Genomic DNA, 14439 nt, shown 5'->3' with positions numbered 1-14439 from the left:
TATAACTGCTCTTCCTCAAAATAGTGCTATGGTGTCTTTTATGTCCACATGAGAAGGCAGACAGCTTAACATCTCAGCCAAAAGACAGCACCTCACGCAGTGCAGCACTCCTTCCCTACTGCACTGGTGTGCAGTCTTTATTTTGGCTCAAGCACTGGTGTAGGACTTAAACCCAAAACCTTAGAGTGCAACTGAACCACAGCTGGCACCCTAGCAGTGTAAACTTGAGATGGGCTGTGAAATGAAACTGAGTTCATTCGTTTTGCAGACATTCAATAAAGCAGGAAAACCTAAACATTTGCCATTTCAATTTCGATCTGGCTCATTAAAAACACCAAGAGCCTACATTTGTATTGTTAAAAAGTATCCCGAGAGACTCAAAAATAAAAACAAAAAACTGCGGATGCTGGAAATCCAAAACAAAAACAGAATTACCTGGAAAAACTCAGCAGGGTCTGGCAGCATCGGCGGAGAAGAAAAGAGTTGACGTGTCGAGTCCTCATGAGCCTTCAAGAGAACTGATGAAGGGTCAGTTCTGTTGAAGGGTCATGAGGACTCGAAACATCAACTCTTTTCTTCTCCGCCGATGCTGCCAGACCTGCTGAGTTTTTCTAGGTAATTCTGTTTTTGTTTTTATCCCGAGAGACTCTACAGATAGACGTACGTAAAACTGAAGCTAAGCTAGAAAACGAGAAATTAGAAATAGTGATCAAAAGCTCGGTCAGTGAAAATTTTGAGGTGGCTTCTGGGTGTGCAAAGATTTAGGGAGAGGTTTCCAGGAGGTTACGCTTTGGGAGACGAAGACTCTGATAATTATAATAGATCAAACAGGCCAAAGAGACCGCATTCACAGAAACAAGTTACAGATATGGTAGTATAATACCATGTCATTGGAACAATGAGTCCAAGCCACACCATGGCAGGTTGAACATTTGAATTCAGTTTTAAAAGACTAGGGGTGGAGGTGGGTTTGTGGGGGTGGGGTTGGGTGATCAATGCTGGCCTTGCCTGTGACACCTACATCCGGAGATTGTTTTATTTTGAAGTGTTCGGGGGAGGGGCTGAGCAGGCTTGCAAAGCTGAAGGAAGTTGTGGAGATAAGATGGTGAAATTTAAAGACAGGAATACAGGTTTGAATCTCCCTTGCTTTGGGAGTTGGGAAGCAAATGTAGATTAACGAGGATGAGTGATAGAGTGCAGGACAGGAAATGTGTGTCAGAGTTGCTGGTGTGAATCAGCTTCTAGGTCATGGATGTCTGAAGGTCTCTGCATACGCACTTATGTGTGAGGGGAGAATGCATTTCCAGATTGCAGTAAGTATTTGTGTATCTTTGTTCATGCATGTTTTTTTTTGCTGTTTAGTTTGTAGCTCACTTATGTTGGCCAAGGCGACTCCAAATTTCTCTGGGGTCTCCAGGAATTAAATAGTAATCTCCAGGATGTTGCTGCAAGCCAGCCAGTAGAAAAAAATGGCTGGAGGTTGTGGGGAAAATAAATTACAGGATGAAAGCGAAAGCAAAATAAAAACAATCTGCAGCCCATGGGAATGAGAGCAGAAGCACTGCATCATCCCACCTCCACCACTCCCTGGTTGATAACTGGTGAAGTGGCTGGTGGTGTTTGGCACTGCAGGGTACCCTCTCCAAAGGACAGCTGTTCACCCTGCCTGTCAGGAGCAGATGGACAGGCCCCAAAACAATCTCCAGGGCCTGGGATAGATTTGTGGGGGGATATCGTGTAAGTTAGGGCACTCTAATAACACCACGTACCTGGGGTGAATGACTACAGCCTCTCTGACCTTGCTTGTGAAGGGTGAACTGAAGTGTTATACGCCAGATAGTGACGGATAGAACTAAAGCCTAGTATATACTTACAAGCTTCAACTTACAGAGACGCACATTACATATTTTGTACCTCCAACCAACAACGCCATCTTTCAATCTGCTCCTATATCTCCAAGCTGCTGTGAGTCAGATGTGATTCGAACACACAACCTACTGATATGGAGTCAGATGCGCTACCGCTACAATACAAGCTCCATTCAGCTCTTATGACCACAGGTGAGCCTCCAAGTAATGTCCACCACCAGAATACAATTCAATACCGGCTGACAATTAAGAAGAAGCTCCACCTACACAAGGCCATCCCAGAAATGTTGATGTTCGTAGTCCATCAAAAGGGCTGCAGATTCTCGGAGCCCTGCTCTCCGAATGAACAACAATAAATAATGATCCAAATTAGTTGATGTGGAAAATTGGGGGCAGTGAGTTCAATGTGAGACAAAAGCCTCATTTGTGTCAGCAGTGGAAAATCTCCCTTCAGAATTTGAATTGGAGCAGTGAGAATTTTTAAAGCCATTCATATGTCCAAAATCACTAAGGTATCAAATCCCCAGGGGATTAATAACTCTTTGGAAAAAATTGCAAATAATTCAAGAAAAGGTACCAAAATTAACTTAGGTAGATTTAAGACTCTAGTCATTCTCCTGAATGCAACACAGAAGGGAAGAAATATGTTTTTTTTGCTGTAAAAATCAAAGTACAATTTACTAACAACATTATGTTTCTTCTAAAATGAAAATGCTGAAGTATAAGTAAAATACCATTAATCGATTTGATAAATTTCCATATGAAGCTCTGTCATTAATTTTGGATATAATTGACATTTTATTGCTGCTTTGATTAGATTTGTAGTTTAATATCTCATGTTAGTGAAAATGCAGGGAAATTCTAATCACAAGATCAGGCATCTGCTATCTCCCTTTTTAAAAGCTTGGTAAGTTATATTCCGACCATAAATTTACCTGGCTGACCAAATGACATTGGAAATTTATACAGGGGACTGAGGTGCTTGTCACAAACCCATGTACGACACAGAATCAAAGTAGGGCCATATTTTCCTGTGATGGGGCATCTCACAGCGCCTGCCGTAAGTTAGAGTTACCTCTCGCCCTTCAGCTCAAGAATGTTGTCCACAAAGCTATTGGAAGTGTGAGCTGATAATGGAGCAGTACGAGGCAACAAGACTCCTGGGACCTGAATGGATGGGGCAACCAATAGCTGATGAGATTTTAGGTTTGGGGAAAGGGACAGTGGAAGGACTGAGAAAGAGGGTGAATGAAAGGTGTGGGAAGTCAACGTCAAATCAGGTACAGAAAGAGAAGTAAGAGAGAGAAAGAAATATCGGGTTAAGAATGAGAGAGGAAAAGAGACAGAAAGGATAAGTAAGAAAAGAATCATTATAAACTAAAATTTGATGTTTGTAAAATTTCCTGCACAAATTCAAAACCTGAAGGAATGAGCTCCACGTTGGGAACAGTTAATTTTCTAAACCATAGGTCGGAATTATCTGTGCCCACTGGCGTAAGGTGTGTTTGGCAGCATGAGCAGACAATATGGCAAGAAGGCCACGATGTCGTGAAACCAGTTTGCGATCGTCCACTCTGCTAATCAATGGCGGGCCGTATTTCCCACCGCAGTGTGTCGGGAACTTCATTGTAATACATCTGCATATCATTATCAGGCCAGCTCACCAGACTCACCTCCTTACACTGGATCATCTGAGCACGTTGGCATGTTTCACGACTGTACATAAGTGACGTGCACCTGGCGAGCTACGCTTCGCTCGGGACTTTGAGGTTTGTTTGCCTATCTTGCTTCGGGCAGCACTTGCAGTCATCAGCGCCAGGCTTCACAGACAGCATCACATCACTTTTAGGGGGGCTCATGGGCAGGCATCTACCTACCAGACCAGCCGTAAGGCGAGGGTGGCTTTTCATTGGCTGCAGGGCGAAGGAAGAGGCTGCAGGGTGAGGGCTGTACTGGGTACTGGGGAAGAGGGTATCCCAGGGTGTATATGGGGGCACAAGTTGACCTGTGCATGTGACCTCAAGATGGTGAGGGCTGAGGAGGCAGTCTCCAGAGGAGGTGAGGCCAGATGGATATGTGAGGGTGTGTGTGAGGGAATGAGTAGTGATGTCCCTTGAGCTGGCAGTGAATGTGTGATGTGCTTGAGTGTGTGAGTTTAGAGTGATGAGATAGTTGCCTTACCCAGGATAAGATCATTCATCCTCTGCCTGCATTGGATGGCCAACCCCTTCTGTGCAGCATTGGCACTGACCACCCCTGTCATTGCCTACCAAGCCAGAGCAGTAATTTTGCTGTCTATCCTGTGGCCAGTGAGGGGATATAGGGGACATCACAGTGTCCAAAAGGTACTTGAGGGATGCATCACTAAGCTTGGTGGTGGGGTGGGGGGCGGGGGGGGGGGGTGGCTGCAGTCTTCTTGCCTTTGTCCAAAGGCAGGTCCTTGGCTCATTGTCTGCTGATGATTCATCTTGAGCTGTTTCTTGGCAGTCCTTTCAAGGATGTTTTACCATGGCCTTCCGCTTTCGGGGGCAGGGCGAGGAGCTACCTCTCAGGTCTACCTCAACCAGAACAGGAATCAAGCCCATGCTGTTAGTGTTATTCGGAACCACACTGTAGCCATTTAGCCAGCTGAGCTAACTGGTCCCCGAGCATCATTATCTTGAAAGCAAAATATTTCCCATTATCTTGGTTTGTAATCTGCAAATGATTTCAGGGCACCACTCCAAGGGCAGAATCGTCCCAGATAAGTGGGGTAGCGGGTGGGTTAAAGGGTGATTTTCCCGTTGGCCGCTATGGTGGGGTTTTCACGCTGTATTGTTTATTTAAAATATATACATTCCCAGGAAACATGCCATTTCCATGGTGGTGGGGCTCTCATTCGCCCTCCACGCCATCATCTCACTGCTTCAGCACGCCGGATGCCATATTTAAAGTCCAGCCGCGCACACGCATCTCGGGGCTGCAGAAAAGATGTCCATGAAAGGCAAAAAGACTGCAGCCCCCAGGTTCAGCGATGCGTCACTGGAATGACTATTGGATGCCGTGGAGAACCGCTGTGATGTCCTCAACCCCTCCGCTCTGGCTGTGGCAGCAGCATGACCAACCAGGCTTGGGAGGCGGTGGTCAGTGGCAATGCACTTCAAAAAAGGACAGCCACCCAGTGCTGCAAGCGGATGAATGATCTCCTCCGTTCCGCCAGGGTAAGTCACTCTTCTCATCACTCTCAACTCACACACTCACAAACCCATCACACATCCACAGGGCCCTCATTCACTGCCTGTTCAAGGGACATCACCATTCACTCTCTCACACACACCTTCATTGTTCTCATCTCGTCCATGGGACCACAAACCACCCACACATGCCAGGCATACTTATCATCTGGCCTGGTAGGTGTCCTGCTTGTACTCTCTCCATCTCTATTGATGCAGCACAAGCTGGCAAACAATAAATGGGAGTGGTTGCAGACTGATGGAGGAATGCCTGAAATCAAGGTCCTCACAAACAAGAACATAAGAAATAGGAACAGGAGTAGACCATTTGGCCCCTTGAACCTGCTCCGCCATTCAATAAGATCATGGCTGATCTTCCACAGTCGATTTCCACATTCCCATCTAACACCAATAACCTATCATTCCCATGCCTAACAAGAATCTGTCTACCTCTGCCTTAAAAATAGTCAATGACACACCTCCACCAAGAGAATTCCAAAGTTGCACAACCCTCTGAGAGAAAACATTTCTCCTCATCTCTGACCTAAAAGGGCGACCCCTAATTTTAAAACAGTGCCCCTTAGTTCTGGACTCACCCACAAGAGGAAACATCCTTTCAACATTCACCATGTCAAGGCTGTTCAGGATCTTGTATACTTCAATCAAACCCCTCACTCTTCTTTCCAGTGGAAACAAGCCCAGTCTGTCTAACCTTTCCTCATAAGACAACCCACTCATTCCAGGTATCAATCCAGTAAACCTCCTTTGAACCGTCTCCAATGCATTTTCATCCTTCCTTAAATAAGGAGACCAAAACTGCACACAGTATTCAAGGTGCCGTCTTACCAATGCCCTGTATAGCTAAAGCATGACATCATTACTTTTATGTTCAATCCCTCTTGTAATGAAGGATAGCATTCCATCAGCCTTCTTAATTACTTGCTGTACCTGCATACTAACTTTTTGTGACTCATATACTAGAACATCTAGATCCCTTTGCACTTCAGAATTATGCAGCCATTCTCTGTTTAAGTAATACTCTGCTTTTTTGTTCTTCCTGCCAAAGTCACATTTTCCCACATTAACCTCCATTTACAAGATCTTTGCCCGCTCACTCAACCTATCTATAGCCATCTGCAACCTCCTCATGCCCTCTTCACATCATACTTTCCTACCTATCTTAGTGTCATCTGCAAATTTAGCTGCCATGTCTTCACTCCTCTCATCCAAGTCATTGATGAAAATCATGAAAAATTGAGGCCCCAGTACAGACCCATGAGAGACTCCACTTTCACATCTTGCCAATCAGAAAATCATTTATGCATACTGTCTGCTTTCTACCAGCCAGCCAATCTTCTATCCATGCTAATATATTTCCCACAAGCGCTTTTATTTTCCATAATAATCTTTGATGTGGCACTTATTAAATGCCTTCTGACTTTGAAAACAGAGCCATCCAGCTGGCCGGTGACTATCTGGACCGGTCCTGTGCTGACGACGAGGTCCAGCAGTGAAACATCCAACAGACAACCATGCTGTGAGTGATGTGTCCTGTTTCACAGGCCACTGCCCTGCACTCATTATCTCCTCTTGCTTTCACAGGCACATCTGGGAAACAGATGATCGAGTCCGTGACCCAGGGTCTCCAATCAAGCCCTGAAGAAACCTCTGAAGAGGAATATGGAGTCCTTGAAGTCCTGTCCCAGCGCTCACCCACACCCTCCACCAGCGCAGAGACACACACCTCGGTGGGACCTAGCTTTAGAATATCCTTGGTGAGCACTTGCGCTGTCTGATCCAAAGCAGGCAGCGACAGGGACTTTCCAGGTTTCTGGCACTTAGACGGCTGCTGGAGGCCAGAAATTTGCCAAGTCCGAGTCAGATGATGAGCCTCTGGACTCGGTCATGTCACAGTTGCTGGAACTGCAAAGGCAAACTAGGGAACATCAGGAAGGGATGTCTGCTGCACTCCTCAGATTGCAAAGCATGATGGAGGAGTCCATCTGCCATCAGGATGAAGTGATAACGCCGGCATGCTAATGCACCGAAGTCAACACTGGTAGGATGGCGGCCGCCATGGAGGCCTTGGTGCAGGATATCGCTCCTGCACTACTGTGCAGACCGAACTCCTATCGCTGATGCCATAGTTGTGTACGTGGATCTCACTCCAGCTACTCCCTCTCCTCAAGGAGTCAGCCTGGGGCCTTTGGGCATCCATAGGGAGGAGGATCAGCAGGAGACTCCGGGAGTGTCCGGCTAATCCGAATCCCCTCTCCCTGTGACCTCAGCAGCTCCAGCTCCACAGGCCGAGGGGGTGTGCCACTGCCACACAGCAGGACTCCAAAAACAGGTTGGGGCCTTCCAGGTCTCAGGCCTCAAGAGGACACCCACCAAGGTCATCACAGACAGGGAATAACAGTCAGCAGGCTGCCTCCACCACTACTGTGGATGGCTGGGGAACACCAAGACATAGCGGCAGGGTTAGGATGGTTAAGAAGATGTAACTCTTTCGAGCACAAACCCGTTTTCATCTGTTCCTATTCAGATGAAGTGACATTGTTTCATAGTTTGCCATTGTGAGATTTGATCTCTTGATCTTGGGTTTACAAACCCAGTACCATAACCACTTGGCTATTTAGGCCAAGCTTAAGAAGATGTAGTTGCACAGCCTGGGCACGGGCGTTAATCACTTGTACATACTGTTCACTATTGTCAATAAACTCCCAAGAATGTCTCCCTGTCTACAGCTCCTTGTTCTAATGAGCAGTGTTTGTGTCACTCAGATGTGAAACCTTTCTGTACAAGATAAAAGCAGGTGTCTCATTCCAGGGCCTCTTCCCTGTGTCTTGTGCAGCCTTCAGACCAAAGTGATGATCTGTCCTCACACTCCCTGGACATTTTACTGATTCCTGCACCTCGGCAGTGCTGGTCATTGCTGCCAGAATGTCGTGGGCAAGCATCACAGAGTTTCATCATTCTCTCTGTGTGCTCTCAGCACCTTTAAGGTGGGGCTGGCCCCCACCTCTTCAGCATCTGTGACCAGCGATGCTGTGCTCCTGAAGGGGTCAGGTGCTAAAGTATCAGATGCTTTTAAAGTTTCATGGCTGCGTCTCTATGATGTGACCCTGATCATAGAGCACAAGTGAGCTGCCCTCGGCCAGACAGGGAGTCAGACATTGTCAGAAGCTATGTGAAGATCTATGGAGTGTTCTCATTGCATGTCGTATCATTTTCCTGTGATCAAGCAGCTATTTGGGCCTCCACTGTGTCTCCATGACAGGAGCATTCTCACAGAAGTTATGTGTGATGCCATAAGCCAGACTGGAGTCAAACATTCACAGATGCGATGTGAGGGTCTATGGGGTCTCCCCACTGCATACCGTCATCATGCTCCATAAATCTAGCAGTTGTAAGGGCCTCCCGAGCACGCCTGCCTCATTTGGCCAGCATGAGGGCCTCATCTCTATCATCATTGCCTTTGAGGACCTCCTTACTCTCATCCCCGGTGGTGTCTCCCTCATAGGAGGAGACCTCCAGCTCCTCCTCAAGCCAGCTCCTCTCCCCGGTGCAGCGCCAGGTTGTAAAGGGTTCAGCAGGTGACGAGGATGCGTAACACCCTCTGCGGACTGTATTGCAGGGCCCCACCAGACCGGTCCAGGCACCGGAACCACATTTTCAGCATCCTGATCGTCCGCTCCACCAAGTTGCGAGTTGCAGCATGAGCCTCATTATACCTTCACTCTGCTGCAGTCTGAAGCTGCTGCACAGGTGTCATCAGCCACGTCCTCTGCAGGTGGCCCTTGTCCCTGAAGGGCCATCCCTGCATCTTCTGCGGGCCCTGGAGGATGTCAGGGATCTGTGACTGACTGAGAATGTAGGAGTAGTGCACAATCCCTGGAAACCATGCGCAAACCTGCAGGATGTGTTTGTGGTGGTCACACACCAGCTGCATGGAAGCCCTTGCAGTTGATGTAGTTGACTGTGTGTTGAGACAAAGACCTGGGCGCCACATGAGTGCAGTTGACGGCACCCTGCACCTGTGGGAGACCCGAGATCGGGAAAAATCCGATCGCTCTTGCATCCTGGCTGTCCTGGTCCCGGGCAAAATGGACAAAGTTGTGTGTCCTCGTGAAGATGGCATCCGTGACCTCATGGACGCATTTGTGGGTGGAGGCTTGTGAGATCCCACAGAGGTCACCTGCGGAGCCCTGAAAGGAGCCGCTGACGTAGAAATTGAGCACCACTGTCACTTTCACGGCCACTGGCAGTGGATGCCCCCCATGTCCACGTGGCGCCAAATCCTGCAGTGGTTGGCGGATGTGGCTGACCAGTTCCCTGGACATGCACAGTCTTCGGCAGCACTGGTTCTTCGTCCTCTGCAGGAATGAAAGGCGGCATCTATAGACCCTGGGTGTCGCTAAGCACCGACCACCAACGGCTCACTGTGGCTCTTGGGTGGCGTGTGCAGGAGCCCCAACTGCCTCGATTTCCTAAGGGTGCTGCTCCTCCCCCTGCGTAGCCAGGCACCTCACTTGCTCGCTCCTCTTCATCTTTGCTGTCTGTACGCCATGAGGCATACAGCTAGTTCACCAAGCTCCATGATCCTGATGTACTCCTTCTGCTGGATGAAAGAGAGAGACGCATGGGTTAGCATGGGTGTACCAGGAACCTGTCCTGGTTAAGTATGAAGGCCCCTTAATGCATCCCGGAGAGCGCTGGCTACCATGGAGAGTTGGATGGCCAGAGATTAGTGCGCTGCGTGGCTTTCCGAAACCCCACCCAATCTGCCCCACTCCACCTGACTGATTGGCAGCAGCTTTGTCCATCGGACTGCATGCTGTGCTTTCAGCTCAGGCACAGGCATTCTCCTAACCCGCACTGCAAGGCTGCACTGTTAGCTGGAACCATCGGGGAGACTAGTCCAAACTGGGATGCTGATATTGCAAGGGAATGTAAGCACCTCCACCAGTGACTGCTCCATGGCCAACGTTAGCAAGGGGGTTGTACAACGTGCACAGGTGTCCAACTGTTCTGTAGTCCACTAAACCACTCATTAGTTTGCAGTTTGTGCCCGAGGGTTGGGTTGGCACTTTGATGTGTCTACATTGCTTGAGTGGGCAGATAAGCTAGAGGCCCAACCCCAATCATATCAGTGGCTGCGCCAGAACTGTCTCAGTTGCAGAGGAATGGTCACTTTATACAAGGTGTCCCTCACCCACCCTACTCTCCACCCCGAATGCTTGTGCTGCCACCCCCCAAACACACCTCAACTGCAGTGCTGCCCTTGCCACCCTCCGCCAATGCACCTCAAGCTTGAAGTCCAACAGGCAACCCTGGTGGGCACTGCGCATTGTTACTGTGCACTCACCTCCAAGTTCTCCTCAAAGTGCGGTCCGCCAAGTGCACATCTTTTATAGGCTATTGTGAAACACGTCAGCGTGCTTTCCCGCGGACGTGGGCGGATGGTCAAGCGGGGTGGGCGGACGATTCTGGTGGGCTGGCCTGATAATGATATGCAGATGTATTACAATGAAATTCCTGACTTCCGATGGCGGGAAATGGGGCCTGCCATTGGCGGGCTGAGTGGACGATCACAAACTGGTTTCACACTGTCGTAAGCCGATTGCGCCATATTGTCCCCTCACGCCACTGAACATGCATGGAAAGTCCCAGCCCAAGGCTCAATGACAGGCATGCTGAACGGATGTAAAATATGCAGATTTGTTGCCTTTGGGCATTTTACGATACTTACAAAAATACTAAGTAGGCTTTTTTAGAAACGGAAAACGTAATGTATGACACTGATCTTTCCTCAGCTTCTACCACCCTGGAGAACGATAGGATTTTATTAAAGTATGTCTGCCAAACAATGGGCAGTATTGTGCATTGATGAATAACATCATTTGCAGACAAGAAGCTCTAAGCTCTATAAATGCAAAGGTGCCATTATGGGAATTATTTTGTTTTCCTCTAATACCTGCACCTACCTGAATTATTCATTTTCCTATGTTAGGATAAAGAAACTACAGCTATAGTATTGCAGCCGGTCAAAATGTAAGGCAAGATTTTCTGGGTGAGTATTTTTGGTTGTGACTAAATAATAACGATGTAAATTTACCAACAGGCTTCATGAATATTGTATATGTTATAATTTCAAAATTAGTAATCACCATTGGGAAATTACGGTAGTTTGAATCATTTTTAAAGTTATTCATGACTTTATCTCCTAATAACTAACCGATTGAATTGGCCTGGGCAGATTGATCAGCGTCCATTGTAAATACTGGAGAATGGTTTCTCAAACTAAATAAGCACTCAACCTATGTTGGAGGGGAGCTTTTGCTGCACATTTAGCTGGAAAATGGAATGTAGATATAATGAAATGGGCCAGCAATAAGCTAACCGTTATATTTCACCCCTTCCTTGGATTCGCCTAGTTCTGTCGAAGGGTCATGAGGACTCGAAACGTCAACCCTTTTCTTCTCCGCCGATGCTGCCAGACCTGCTGAGTTTTTCCAGGTAATTCTGTTTTTGTTTTGGATTTCCAGCATCCGCAGTTTTTTGTTTTTATAAGCTAACCGTTGTTGGATGGTGACGTGATCAGTCCACCAATGGCTTCTGGTTTAAATGTGTTTAGTCCATGTAGGATGGTGACAGGATGACACAGAAGTTAACTGCACTGGACTATTTCTTTTTCATGAAGCTGACTTTCAGCTAATTTCCAAACAGTTTTAAATAAAAAACATAAAATGCCGGAAATACTTGTAGGTCTGCCAGCGGAGAGAGCAACAGTGTTAATGTTTCATGTTGATGATGTTTCGTCTGCCTGTTCCTCTTGCCACAGCTGCTGCCAAATCTGCTGAATATTTCCAGCAATTTCTGTTTCTATTTCAGGTTTCCATCATTCGCAATATTTCGTTTTTCCAAAGCAATTTTACAGTGATCAATCATGTCAGTTTAGCTTGTGTGACTGGAGCCATCTTCAAAAGCCATTCATCCAAACCCTTGATGGTGAATTCAGTGATGTGTTATCCCTTCATTTCACTGTTTGAAGGTCAGCCTGCAAGAGATGAAGAGCAGAGGCTTGTAGGATCCTACATATAGCATGGGGGGAGTCTTGTGGTGCAGTGGACAGCGTCGCTGCCTTTGATTCCGAAGCTCTGGGTTCGAGCCTCACCCCAGGACTTGATGACCAAGGAAGATGCACTCGTAAGATAGCCACATAGGTTGAATGTCCATCTGCAAATCCTTCCAACACATGCCAATGGCGTATGCCATGTGATGAGAAGAAACCTGGAGTCTCTACCATCACTATCCATAGCTCCAGACTACAATGTGAATGTAAAAGTACATGTTGCCACAGCAACTTGGACTCCCTGAGTAAACTGTAACACACCAGCAGCACAAACAGCATGACATTGGCCCCACTGATAATAACTCAAACTGTGCACAATAAAATGGATTGGTGACAATTAGAGCACATGTACGCTTCATTGTAACTGTGCCTGCCTCACAGAGACTGCAGATTTTCAGGGTGGATGACAGGTTCTGGGATGGAGGCTAACGGCTAACAAGTGAAGCTTTACTTGCAGTTCCTATGTGACACAAAAAGATTGGTTTGAAGAACAGCTTTGGTAAACATGTTGGAAAATTAGTACAAAGGGCTGGATTTTCGTGGAATCAGGGAGATCTGGCAGACCTTTAAAAATAGCAGTCAGGACCATCCCAGGATTCCCAGTACTCTCCAATTTACAGCAGTGTGGGCTAAGGGTGCAGGTTGCTGTGGGTCACTAGGCTGCACCCTGCACTCCTGACCTGGATGGCTGCATTACCAGGATAGGCGTATCCTAGTTGCCCACAATTTTCATGGACTCGGGCCAGTTTTTCAATGAGTTGTGGTTCACGGCCCCTCCGGGTAATTTCAAAGGTAATTTAAAAAGATCATACTCATGCCCCCTTGCTAACCTATGCCCCTCCATCCACCCCCATGGCCTCTCAAACCCTCCATACCAACCTATGCCCCTCTACCCACCCCCTCATACACTCCAAGCAACTTATGCTCATACACTGACTCCTCCAATGGCTCCTCATGGACAAGAATGTATAATGAGACTTGGCTGAGAGCCCAGACATCCATTAGTCTGTTGAAACAGCTGTGCTAAAGGTAAAACGTTACTGGAATGGCAGCTCTTTCTCTGTGACCTGTTCTGTTAATTTCACAATGTTTATTTACATAAGATAAAGAGGTGTCAAGTATTGATAGTTTCTATTATTGATACTGTAAAGGTCTGTATGACTGACACTTTTATAAGGTTGTAGTAAAAGCACTTTTAAAAAAGAAAATAGAAATTTATGAATGAATGACTTTTTTTAAAAGCTTTTCCACACATGCTATTGTTACTATAGGGTTCATTGGTTCTATACAGAGTGTATACTGGGTGAGTGGGCCTAGAAGTGCTGTAGCTTGGTATGGAGGGTATGAGGGGCCATGGAGAGTGGGTGGGAGGGGGAATGGGTTGGCATGGAAAATATCAGGGGCCATAGGGGTGGATGGAGGGACGTAGCATAGCATGGAGGGTATGGGGACTATGGGGTTAGGTGGAAAGGCATAGCTTGGCATGGAGGGTATGAGGGGCCATGGGGAGTGTGTAGAGGGTGAGAGGGTGTGATGGGTGAGAGCTAGAGCGCTTTTTTTTTTTGTTTTACAGTTATTAGGACAACTGCGCAAAGCGCTGGAGCACTGAGGCAGGCCTTTAAACCTGCCTGTCTCACACCTGGCAGCCTTCGGGCTGCCCCTAAACATTTTCTGGGGGAGGTGGGCCTGAAAGCCCAGAAGGAATATCCCTCCTTTGCAGGCACTTTCTCTCGAGGTGGGCGCATCAAGCTGCGACATGTCCCCACTCCTGTTACCCACCCCTAGGATGAAAATCTAGCCGAATGTGTTACAATTCCCAGAGGGCAGGCAGTGCCGCAGAAACCTTCCGTCATTTAAACTACCCTGCCCTCCTCTATATCACAGAAGCTTCCCTTTGTTCTTCCTCCCATCCTTTCCCCTTTCAATTGCTCAAAGCCTTATTACACGTCAAACTTTTCCGTAGTCCTAGTGAAAGTTCACCGATCCGAAACATAGGGCAGGGCCCGCTTGTTGACGCATAAAATAACGCATGGTGACATCGGGGAGGGAACTCCCGATGTCACCCTGCCCCATTTAAATTTTCAGAAAGGCGGGGCCGCAGCAAAATCATCTGCGGGCCCGCCGACCTGTCAATGGCCAATTGAGGCCATTGACTGGATCAATTGAGCAATTAAAGGACCTGCCCGTCCTACCTTAAGGTTAGCGGACAGGCCAGGAGCCCCAG

At 47.5% G+C, this 14439-nt stretch overlaps 1 protein-coding gene and 1 long non-coding RNA gene across 4 annotated transcripts in view; one reads left to right on the top strand and one right to left on the bottom strand.

Annotated features, from left to right (window-relative positions):
• LOC121291367 (parkin coregulated gene protein homolog) overlaps positions 1 to 14439 on the bottom strand; it is a 982704-nt gene that overhangs the window by 28312 nt on the left and 939953 nt on the right. The window lies entirely within an intron of this gene.
• Positions 1031 to 13423, top strand: LOC121291368. The gene is made up of 3 exons (XR_005945990.1): positions 1031 to 1313; positions 11094 to 11153; positions 11975 to 13423. It is a non-coding gene; the product is annotated as an uncharacterized LOC121291368 (long non-coding RNA).

This window comes from Carcharodon carcharias, chromosome 19, assembly GCF_017639515.1.
Source record: "Carcharodon carcharias isolate sCarCar2 chromosome 19, sCarCar2.pri, whole genome shotgun sequence".
Classification (NCBI taxonomy): domain Eukaryota; kingdom Metazoa; phylum Chordata; class Chondrichthyes; order Lamniformes; family Lamnidae; genus Carcharodon; species Carcharodon carcharias.
This window is presented reverse-complemented; position numbering and strand designations above follow the sequence as displayed.